Source organism: Protopterus annectens, chromosome 5.part0 (assembly GCF_019279795.1).
Source record: "Protopterus annectens isolate FY-2018-M chromosome 5.part0, PAN1.0, whole genome shotgun sequence".
Classification (NCBI taxonomy): domain Eukaryota; kingdom Metazoa; phylum Chordata; order Ceratodontiformes; family Protopteridae; genus Protopterus; species Protopterus annectens.
Genome location: NC_056735.1, coordinates 378,199,261 through 378,211,563, shown reverse-complemented (window position 1 = coordinate 378,211,563; position 12,303 = coordinate 378,199,261).

Here is a 12,303-nt window from a genome sequence, read left to right as displayed (position 1 = left end):
TGTAGTACTGTTCACAATTGATCTTAATTGCTTCTCAACATAAATGGATGCTGGTTCCAATAACCAGCCTTTTCCTGATACAATGGGTCTCATAGGAGGTTAATTGAGACCCTTATGTATTTTTGGTAGACCCCTGAATATCGGTATAGTAGGTAAATCCACTAGCAAAAATTTATATAAATCAATATCAATGGTAGAGCATAATAGCATATCATAAAACTCAGCATGCACATTTCTTATTAAATCATTCAGTTCCATTGCACTCAGTACAGTATACGTCTCAGAATCATATAGCAAATTAATCATTGCCTGATTATAAAATTCTGTGTCTAAAACCACCACAGCACCTCCTTTATCTGCCTGTCTTATAACTATTTCAGAGTTTTCCTGTAATTTCTTAATACTCTGAAACTCATCAAAAGTAATGTTATAAAATAAGGGTTTATTATTTTTAGAGCTGTATAGCTCAAAAAGATCCCTTTCACAAGCCTTCTCAAAGGCCTCCAATAATGGGTTACTTTGTGGTATAAATGTGGAGGGTTTAACAAAAATACCATTATTACCATCATACATGAAGTAATGGTTCTTTTTCTTTTCCCCTGCCCATAAGAAAGGCATCTCAAACGAGTTGGTCACCACAGGGTGCAGTAAGGAAGAGGAAAATTGTCGAGGACAATTACGAACACAGGAAAAAGGTACTGAAACCATTCCAGAAGAGCTAATAGTTAACATCTCTAGCTATGCTTTAACTGACCATGAAAAAACATTATTGAATCGTGGTTTGTCATTCATACTCTCTAAGACAGTAGATATAACGGATTTTATCATAGATCTAAAAATGTTTATTAGAAATGTGGGTTTGAGTTTGGTTTTTGGTAACACCCATGTTATGTATGATGGTAATAATGATATTTTTGTTAAACTCTCCACATTTATACCACAAAGTAACCCATTATTGGAGGCCTTTGAGAAGGCTTGTGAAAGGGATCTTTTTGAGCTATACAGCTCTAAAAATAATAAACCCTTATTTTATAACCTTACTTTTGATGAGTTTCAGAGTATTAAGAAATTACAGGAAAACTCTGAAATAGTTATAAGACAGGCAGATAAAGGAGGTGCTGTGGTGGTTTTAGACACAGAATTTTATAATCAGGCAATGATTAATTTGCTATATGATTCTGAGATGTATACTGTACTGAGTGCAATGGAATTGAATGATTTAATAAGAAATGTGCATGCTGAGTTTTATGATATGCTATTATGCTCTACCATTGATATTGATTTATATAAATTTTTGCTAGTGGATTTACCTACTATACCGATATTCAGGGGTCTACCAAAAATACATAAGGGTCTCAATTAACCTCCTATGAGACCCATTGTATCAGGAAAAGGCTGGTTATTGGAACCAGCATCCATTTATGTTGAGAAGCAATTAAGATCAATTGTGAACAGTACTACAACAATAATAAGAGATACCAAAGATTTCTCAGAATGTTATGGTAGTTATGTTAATCAACCAGATACAAGTAATGAAACTGATTTACTGGTTACTTTAGATGTTGTTTCACTGTTTACATGTATTCCTAATATGGTAGGCATGGAGTATTTGAGGCTATTTTTGATTGAAAATGAAACACCGAGTTTTTTGGTGATGAGAGTCTTGGCTCTTTTGGAATTGATACTCACCAATAATGTGTTCTTATATAATGACAATTATTATTTACAGAGAAAAGGGGTTGCCATGGGCACCCCATGTGCAAACTCATATGCCAATCTTGTATTGGCATATTGGGAGTACACCTACATAATAAGGAATGACATCTACAAAACGAAGATAACATTTTATAAACGCTTTGTGGATGATGTCTTTCTTGTTTGGAGTGGCACTGAGATAGAACTAGATGAATTTATCCAGTATATAAATGGAACAACAAATTTTCTTAGGTTTGAATGTAAGAGCTCTAACAATAAAATAGAATTTTTAGATGTTCAGATTCAAAAGAATGGTAGACAGGTAAATTCAGAGCTGTATAGAAAGGATTGTTGGAAAAATAATATCTTGCATCGTACCAGCATGCACCCCAAACATATTTTTTCAAATATTATAACAGGATAAAGTCTCAGGATATCTCGCCTGACTACAAATGAAGGTGTATTTGATTGTACAAAGGAGGTTTTGGCCCAGAATTTGCCATCTAGAGGTTATAACTCACATGAAATACAAAAAATATTTCAAGTTAATGAGTGCACCAGGAAAAACAAAGGCAGGCCATATTTTTATAATTATATGAATGCTGATAGAAGCTTACAGACTGTAAACAATAATAAGAATGTACATGCATATAAGAGACTTACTATCCATTATTCCAATCAGAATTCTAAGATTAAGGAGGTATCAATAGGAATTGGAATATTTTAACGAGTGATGAGAGGATAACACAGACAGCAGGGGAGAGACCAAGTTTCTCATATAAAAATACCAAATCTTTGAAGAGACTATTATGTTATGAGAATAATAGTAGAGATTTGGTTAAATCTGATAGAAAAGGGACGTTACCATGCAGGAACTGCAATCACCTGTAGTTTTATGTCTAATATGAATAATTTTAGACATCCTGATACTACACAAATATATGATTTTAATTTCTATGCAGACTGTAAATCACGTGATGTGGTGTATGTTGCTGTGTGTGCCAATTATGCTCATGTTTTTATGTGGGAAAAACCAACAGGAGATTAAGGGAATGAGTTAGGGAGCACATTTATGCCATTAACAAAGAAAATGAAACAAATGCCCTAGCTTGTCATGTATTGCAAAAAGGCACTCAACACACCTTTAAGTTCACTGTACTTGAATTAATAAAGAAGTCTAACAGATTGGGAAACATTAAGAATTATACTGAAGAAAGAGAGAATAAATGGATAATAAGACTACAAAGTTTTAAGGGGCATGGTTTAAATGAAAGGATCACCCTAAAACCCTTCTTAGCTGCTCATTCATATAAGCATTAGTTTGTTTTTTAATTATTTTAAAAGCATAAAATATTTAATAGTGCATTTTTTATATATATTTTTTGTATACAGATTTTTGTATACATCTCTTGCCACATTTATATGTGTTTTTATTGTTATTTTATACATAGGTACAGGAGATATATATATATATATATATATATATATATATATATATATATATATATATATGAGGGTATTTTTTAGGTTCTTTCTTCTTAAAGAAAATCTTTTAATTGGTTCAATCATTAAAGACTTAATTGTTAAGGTGTGTCTATTTGAACAATATATATAGTTACTCATTTTGTATAGTAGTTATTGAAGTCTGAAGAAGCGTTCTGGCAACGTGAAAGCGCTTACTTTTACTGCAGTGGAATAAAGAACAGTATTTTTAAGCGGTTGTGGTGAGCCTCTTTTGTTTCTTGGGTATTATATAATTTACTGTAGTAATGAACATGTGCCATGGCATTCTTTGACAGACTGTCTGCCAGTTAAACCACACTCCCATTGCATGTAAATCAATAGTGGAACACTCAAACCTGTGCAAACTTCATCATGGGGCATTATACTACAGCATACCACTCAAGTTATCTCATTATGAGAAATGTTCCTCCTTCTGAGTCTTAAAAATGTCCATGTTCCTCTGTTCCACATTGAAAGGTTCTGTCATGCATTCAGTGTTAAGGATCTTTTTAATTAATATTAATAGTAAATAACACTGAAGCATATTAATTAATTAAAATAATGTTTTATAAGTATAAAGTAATGCCTTTTAGCCATCCTGTGATCTCCACAGTTCAAGTAGTTAGAAAGCTGTTAGTAAGTGTTCCACATTTTGCCCATTTGTTCCACATTATGAGAAATAATGTTCCACATTTTAGAACTGGACGTTTGAGACTTATGCACTATATAATAAACTGTATTCACACCTACAGACAATTAAGAGGCCCTGACTTCAATCCATCCTATCGCATGTCTTTTAGGGTTACCAACTTTTTAGATGTCCAAAGGGGGTCATTATTTTTAGTAACTTTACATTTTACAGGACAAACAATGCCCATAATTTTTTTGTCTTTGTTGACCAGGAAAGTCCGACTGGGCAGAGCCCATTTTTAGTGAGTGCCTGGGAAGAAAAGCTCCAACACATTACATTTATATTAACAAGTGAATTTCAGACAATTCTCAGAAATACAACATCTACATTTCTCATGAAACAAAAAACATAATTACAAGGCAGGTATATAAAGTATTTACTAAGTCTATACAGTTGTTCTAGCTGTAAAATCTTGCAGAAGTAAATGGATTGTTACTGCAGAAGGGAAATATTGTAAAGAACTTTAGTGTTCTTTCATTTTAGTAAAGAATGGTTTACAAGGATTTCAAGATATGCAATGAAGTTAGTTACAAAAGTATGTAGGAAGGGAGATTTTAGTATTGTATAGGTTTGTAAGGTGTTCAAGAGATATATTGAAGTCTTCTTTCGGCTTTTCCCGGTTAGGGGTCGCCACAGCAGAACTCCGGTCCGCTAATGATTGGCAGTAGATTTTTACGTGCTGGCTTGCCGGGCCTAATGCACAACCTTCAACGAAGGGACGCCCATTCACGCATGTACGTCTAACTGTGAGGCAACAATGCTACTGCAGCACCACCACCGCAGTCCAAGAGATATATTGAAGTAAGTTATAAAATTGTGTAGGAGGGGATGGAAGATATCAGTCTGTATAGAAGGATAGTAGTAATAGCATAAGACCGAGACAGCATGGTATATGATTTTGTATTTAGGCTGCCTGTTCCAAATTGGTGTATCTAGAAGGTTTATAACTTAGGTATACAGGAGATGCATGAGAGGGGTAGACTACTGGATGGGGGTTGTTAGAAAAAGCAAGATAAGAAGTGTTGTTTAACGGGGTGAAAATTCAAGTGCAGGAGAGAAAGTTATTAGGGGTGTAATGATTCAAGTAGAAGAGGACAAAAAGTTTGTAATAAGCAATAAGAAGTTTGTGCTTTCACTAGAGGTCTCTACCTGGTGATCAACATGAGCATGAACAGGACTGGGTAAGGTATTGTTTGAGCTGTTTTTTAAGCTTGGATGTCTGTTAATCATTTTTACTTGTGTAGGAGTGGTGTTCCAGAGCTTATACATGTAACGGGAATATAGTGAGTCCCTTGATAAACTATTTGTTTTAGTAGTGCTTAGTAGAAATTTATCACCAGAACAGAGGTCCCTTGTGGGGGTTTAGGGCAATAATTTGTTTTTTAATGCAGGGCATTGTTCAGGAAAACATATCAGATTATATGCCATGACTAGCTGAGAGTCATAACTAGCTGATTATATGTTATGTAGTTGTTAAGCTCTAGCCAGTTTAGCTACTCTATATCTTGGTGAGCTCAGTGTGCAGTGTTGGTAGTAAATGTAGCTACTTTGTTGTAACTAGAGGCTATTTTGGATTTTAGTGTACAGCTTAGGTTAGTAAGGATAGAAGAGGCATATACGAGGTTTGGAAGCAGATAGAATGAGGCAAGGGTTTTCTGTGATGGGTCTGTAAAGTATTGTTTTTCCCTGTAAAGGGAGGCAAGTCTCTGGTGGGTCTTTTTAATTGCTTGAAGAATATGTTGATCAAATTTAAGATTGTCATCTATAATAATGTCCAGTAATTTTGTCTGTTGAACTACCTCAGTTTTTGTATTATTTGTTGATGTAACCAAGAAAGATTGTTTTTGATGGAGATAACGTTTTGAAGAGAAGAACATCAGTTTTGTTATATTGGAATTAAGGAGAAAGTTTTCATTTTTCAGCCAGGTTTCAATTGAGGAGAAAGAAATTTGGGCAATTTCTTGTAATCTGGATATTGTGGGGGTTGTACATATTAAAGTTGAATCATCTGCATATTGTACTATATTTGCTTGGTGTACAGCAGTGTGAAGCTTGTTTATAAAAATATTAAAAAGAAGGAGTCCTAGTACAGAATCCTGAGGGACACCTATGGTAACTGGAAGATAGGAAGAGAGGTCCTGTTGCCTTTCAGATAAATAACTAAGGAACCATTTATGGAAGGGTTTGAGAGAGACAGACTTGTAGAAGAGAGCTCAGCAAGAACATTTTGGTGTGATACAGTGTTGAAAGCTTTGGATAAGTGTAGGAACACAGTTGACCCTAGGTTTCTAGTGCTCTTATGCTGGTTTATAGTGTTACTAAAGTGAAGGAGGGTGATGGTTCTGCTGTGTTGGCGTCTGAAACCATGCTGTGTTTCTGAGAGCAGATTATTTGAATTTAGGTGATGTAGAAGCTGTGCATGATGCCACATCCCCAATCTGGGCCAGTAATCAAGTAGCCTGAATCCTCACCACTGACACTGGAGAGGGACGTTCACTTGGAATACAAATGGATGCACTCAGTAGTTCCAGATGAAGACTGCTCTGCATCAAGTACAATTTCTCTTAGCATACAGGGAACACGTACAGGGTGGGGTCTGGATTTCTCTGGCTGTCTCTCCCCAGGTCCCCAATAAGGCTCTCCACTGGCACAGCTGTAGATTTAAGTTCTCTGCCAAATGTCCAAGCTAAGTTCCATAGCACCCTCTCTGTGAAACCCAGTGTTTCGTGTCCCTGCTCCAAGTAGCTCACACACACACACACACACACACACACACACACACACACACACACACACACACACACACACACACACACACACACACACACACACTCTGAGATTTGATTTACACACACACACACACACACACACACACACACACACACACACACACACACACACACCTGGGAAAGGCTGCCAGCAGACACTACAAAGCCAGCTACCTAAGGCTCTTGCAAGGGTACCCAATTATACTGAGAGAAATGAATATTAATACAAATGGTAATGTTGACCAAACAGCCAGGCTTCAGGAGTGGTCACAGTGTCACCAATAGATATAAGTACTCTCAAATGTTAAACTATTCTCTAAAGGTCCAGCCACAATGAAAAGTTTAAATATATTTAATAATAAATAATAAAAGAACATGAAAATACAAAATGTCTTTTTATAGTAAACACCAGAGTTTCAATCACATGACATATTAAAAATAACATAGCTGGAAAGATACACATAGTTACAGAAAAACAATAATTAACTATTTTCCCTATATTTTCCTGACTGATCTAGAGACTTACTGTTCCTACCTACTTAATAGGGCAAGGCAAGATGAAGTAGGTGAGGGATCCTTCTATGACAGCTTCCAAGAAACAGCCTGCCCTGAGACTCCAGTCTTAGCTAATATTAAAACATTATTTTGGTACAGAATGACATCACATACATCTGGTTATATGACTTCTGGTTCCTATGCAACTCCCCATTGCTAGGAACTGCCTGGATTTAGCACCTACATGTTAGTAATGCACACACTAAAACATTGCATAGATCTGGTGCAGCTTTTGGAAGTCATAAAATAATTACAATCTTCTACTCCTCCTACAGAGACTAACAAACCATGCTTCTCACAGACATTGCATCTCTGGCTTCATTCAAAATGGTGAGATAACATATTTATGACCTAGGCCCACTAATTTAATTTCTTACTAAGTTTTAAAGTTAGCTGGAACTGAGCTTAACTCTTCTCTTCCAGTATCCTCTGTTAACACACACGCACGCGCGCGCGCGCACACACACACACACACACACACACACATATATATATATATATATATATATATATGTATATATATATATATAATCTTTAAATCAGTTGCAATACAGTCAGGACCCAGTGTTGGTACATTATTAACACAAGCAACTTTACAAATCTATTTTCAACACAAGCATTTGTACAAATCAGTTTGATATTCAAATATATAATTCTTTACTAAATTGCAGCTATCTGTGCTGGCCTATGTTACAGATCCACTGCCATACTTCTCCTGGCATAGCTGGCAATACCTCACATTGTCATATGTGATTACATTTTTCAAGCATTTTTGATAGGGGGAGAGGATTGCAATGGGCCTGTAGTTATTAAACTCTTTGTGTAAAGGTATAATAATGGATTTTGTTTCCAGATGGAAGGAACATGTTTTTTTGGATATAGATCTGTTTATCAATATAGAGACTGGAAAAACAATTGTATCTGCAGTCATTTTTAAGTAGTCTGAGGGGAGTTGGTCAGCAGCTAGAGTTGGTTTTAGGTTATGTAGGAGTTTTTTTTAATGGTAGAGGTAGGTACTGAGCTGAAGTCAAATAGGTGAGGATATTTAGCAGAGGCTGTTGATACTGAAAGGATGATGGAAGTATTAGTGTTTGTGAGGGACAACATAGTCTGTATAAAATAGCTGTTAAACTGTGTGGGAATTGAACCAGTATTATTGTTGGATGTACGGGTGGGATGATAATTTGGCCTGCATGCAAAAGTTTGTTTATGGATGTCCAGACGTTTTGGGTTGTTTTGATGTTTATTTTGGAAGATGTTATAATATGTTTGCTTGTCATTTTTTTTTTTTTTGGTATTTTGTCCTATTCATTACTTGCCTGAATAGTTGAAATGTATTTTGTGTTCTTTTTCTGAGCCACTGTATCCAGGCTTTGTCATGTTGAAGCACTAATTTCTTAGTTTCTTTTCTTAGCCATGATGCAGGATTGGATTTGACCCTTTTAATACATACTGGGGCAAGGTTTTTGATGTGTCTAAAGGTATAGATATTATTTACCAATAGTATTAATTTAAGGATTTGATAAAAATGTGTCAAAGGTTTTTTTGTTACAAAATTGGTTATAAATTGTATGCTTATCTTGGATATTGTAACTTTTGAGAGTGAAGTAGGTTGATGGTTACTTAGGCTGTCTGGAAAGCTACCGTCTGCACTAATTTTTATTTATTTATTTATTTCATTTATTTAACATTTGTTTACTGGGAGTGTCCGACCAATTTTCAGCAGAGGCCTGGGGAGGAAAGCACCAGATGCATGTCTTTGAAATTTTGTTGGGTCTCTTAGTAAGAATCCAGTCTAAGGTTGATTGCCTGCTATTACTTTTGTGGACTCTAGTAACTAATGTAATTAACTGTGTAAAGCTGTACAGGTTTATGGAATCAGATGAGGTTCTGCTATTAATAATCTACCAGTCTATATTTAGGTCTCCTAGTATTATTGTTTCATGTTGTATACGGTTGGATATCCAGTACAGGATATTTCCACAGTGGTAATGTTTTTACCTGGTGAAATATATAAGGCTGCTAAACTAAGCGTTTTCCTATTATTGACTTTTGAGATGTGATACAAGGAGTTCCGCATTATTAAACTGAGGTATCTCCTGTGTGTATGCGGTTAAATTTAGGGAATTCTTCTAGATGGTGGCTATGCCACCTGCCTGCTTATTTTTCTTGTCAAGCCTAATTACACTGAACTAATGTGGGTTAATTTCATTGCCATTTATGTCTTTTTCTCAGCCATGTTTCTGTAGCTATGATTACGTCAGGGGAATATGTGGCAATACAGGCATGTATGTCCTGGATTTTATTGCATATCCTTCTAAGATTGATATTTAGGAAGAGAAGGCTGGAACTGGGGGATGGGAGAGGGAAAAGAGAATGGTTAATTTAATACTGTGTTAGTGTGTGGTTTTTGCTGTTGTGTAGGGCCAGGGTTTGGGTGAATGTCTCCACTGATTTTTTGGGTTGAAATTTTATCAAGGAAAGTGTGTAGCCAAATGCATTTGTGCTTTAGTTTTATTGGATTTTGTATGGTTACTATACTTAGATTTAAGATACCCGTAACCAAAAATATCTAAGATTTACTGGTAGAGCGTTGGTGCTGTGGTGATTGATAGACTTAGTAACTGTTGGAATAGCAAGTATGGTTTTGTAGGAATATTAATTACTTTTATTTGGGAGGGATGGTAGTTGGTAAAAAGTGTTAAAATGCCGAGGAGGCACACTAGTAGGGTTTGAATCAGAGACAGCTTTTATAATATCCAAGTTACATTTTGCTGAAGATAGTTTGCACTGTAAAATGTTACTGGGCAAAAGCAGTTCTAGTTTTTTATTTAACGGGAAAGTCTGACTTGGAACAAAGCCAATTTTCAGCAGCAGCCTGGGGAGAAACACTCCAGACACATGTCTTTGTAACACAAACGTAGGGAGGGCATGCAGACTCTGCACAGAAGGCACTCCAGCCAAGAACTGAACTGGAAAACCTCTTGCTGTGAGGTAACAACACTACCACTGCACCACTGTGCCATATTTACAACAGTATAAATTCTAAAAGGACAAGCTTGGTACAGCACTTTAAGCAAATGAGTCAGAGATGCTAATTGTAGGGCAACTGTGATTGGGTTATGGTCTGATTCATTTGATGCATTGATACGTTGGAGGAAGTGCAGGGGTGGAGTTGGGTTATTTTAAATGTAGAGTAGGAGGGGGTGAGTGGGCATTGGGGATATGGTATGGTAGGTGAGCAGAGTGAGACCAAGCCTAGTGAGAGTGAATGGAGCAGGGCCAAACCACTGAATCAGCAAAGTAACAGCGTTGAGAAAAACAGTCAGCAAGCTTTGGCTATGGCAAAAGTTAAGCAGGTGTAATTTAGAAGCTGAGGGGGGGAAAGAGAATTATAGGGAGCAGTAGATAAGCCCAGAAAGAGTAAGCAGAGGTTTACATGTATGTTTAAGTGTTCAGAGAGTTTGCTGCAAGATACTGTAGTAAAGGAAGAACAGGAGGAGGGAGTAGTCTGAAAAAGAAAGCAAATCAAATACTTTGTCCTGTTTCATTGGGGGTGGGAATGATGACAAGCTATGTATTGGCAGTATTGGCAGTTATTTTGGACTGTACAAAAACCTGCTAAACATTAGTGGTATAGGTGGTGTTGGGGGGTTCTATAGGCCTACATCCTCTACTACAGAGTATGCACCAGTACAGCTACCTACTTCAGGTGAGTGTACGTGGACACTCAGCTGTCCCTATAGGCTGATTTTACAAGCTGTAAGTCTCTTAGCTTATGTTTACTTTACTGGATTACACATACATACATATCTACTTTGCACACTCTTGGTCCTTTCAAGGATAGACTTCAGGCTTGGATGTTAGTTGCTGGACAGTGATAGTTCCTATGCAGCCTGTGGTGTGTATTATCTAGGACTGGTTTGGTTACGGTTGGCATCATCAGTACAAAGGAGTAGAACTCCCTTTTTTTGTCAAAATAATAGCTGGCTGTTTCAGAAAGTGAAGTGTTTCTGTTGTTTCATATCATATTAAGATATTTTGGATACAAAATATTTGTTTTATGCAACTATTAGAAAAAAATGGGATATATATATATATATATATATATATATATATATATATATATATTGTCCTCAAATCTTAGGACATTTGTCACTTTTGTGTGAGCATGTGTGTGTGTTTTTTTTCAGGACTCAGTTAAGGACCCAAATAGGGACTGTCATAGGTAAACAGGACAGGTAACAACCCTAATGTCTTTATAATGTGGGAAGAAACCACCAGATCACCCAGAAAAAATCCATGCCAACACAAGGGAGACATTGGCATCACACAAAAGACTCCCCAACCTAGGAGCGAAACAAAGAACCTATTACATGACTAGTAGCTCTCAACCTTCCATCTCTAAATGCGGATTATACAATGACCTCCCATTAATATTCCAAAACGTGCACACTGATTGACAAGCGTGCCTGTTGTAAATCCCACAGTATACCAACGGAAAAAGGTCAGGTCACCCGGACTTTTTTTCCATTGGTATAAAGTGTCCAAAACCTTTTTTTTAAATAAAAAAAAAAAAAAAGAAAAAACGGAGCAACAGAGACTTTCTTTTCTCCGTTGCTTCTGTTTTAAAGCATAGGAATGCAAGTCCCATACGCATGCACAGTACATCAACACAAGGAAGCAGTATACCACCACTGGAGGAAGAACATTAATGCACCGTTATACAAAGACATTATTTAAGAAAATGACATACCTGTGGAAGCATGGAGGTGTTAAGGTGAAATGGCAGTGGAGTTTTTAACTACATTGTTTAATGAAATTTTGGAAAGTGAGAGGATGCCTGAGGAATGGAGAAAAAGTATTTTGGTATCGATTTTTAAGAATAAGGGTGATGTGCAGAGCTGTAGTAACTACAGAGGGATTAAATTTATCAGTCACAGCATGAAGTTATGGGAAAGAGTAGTGGAAGCCAGGTTAAGAAGGGATGTGATGATTAGTGATCAGCAGTATGTTTTCATGCTGGGATAGAGCACTACAGATGCGATGTTTGCTCTGAGACTGTTGATGGAGAAGTACAGAGAAGGTCAT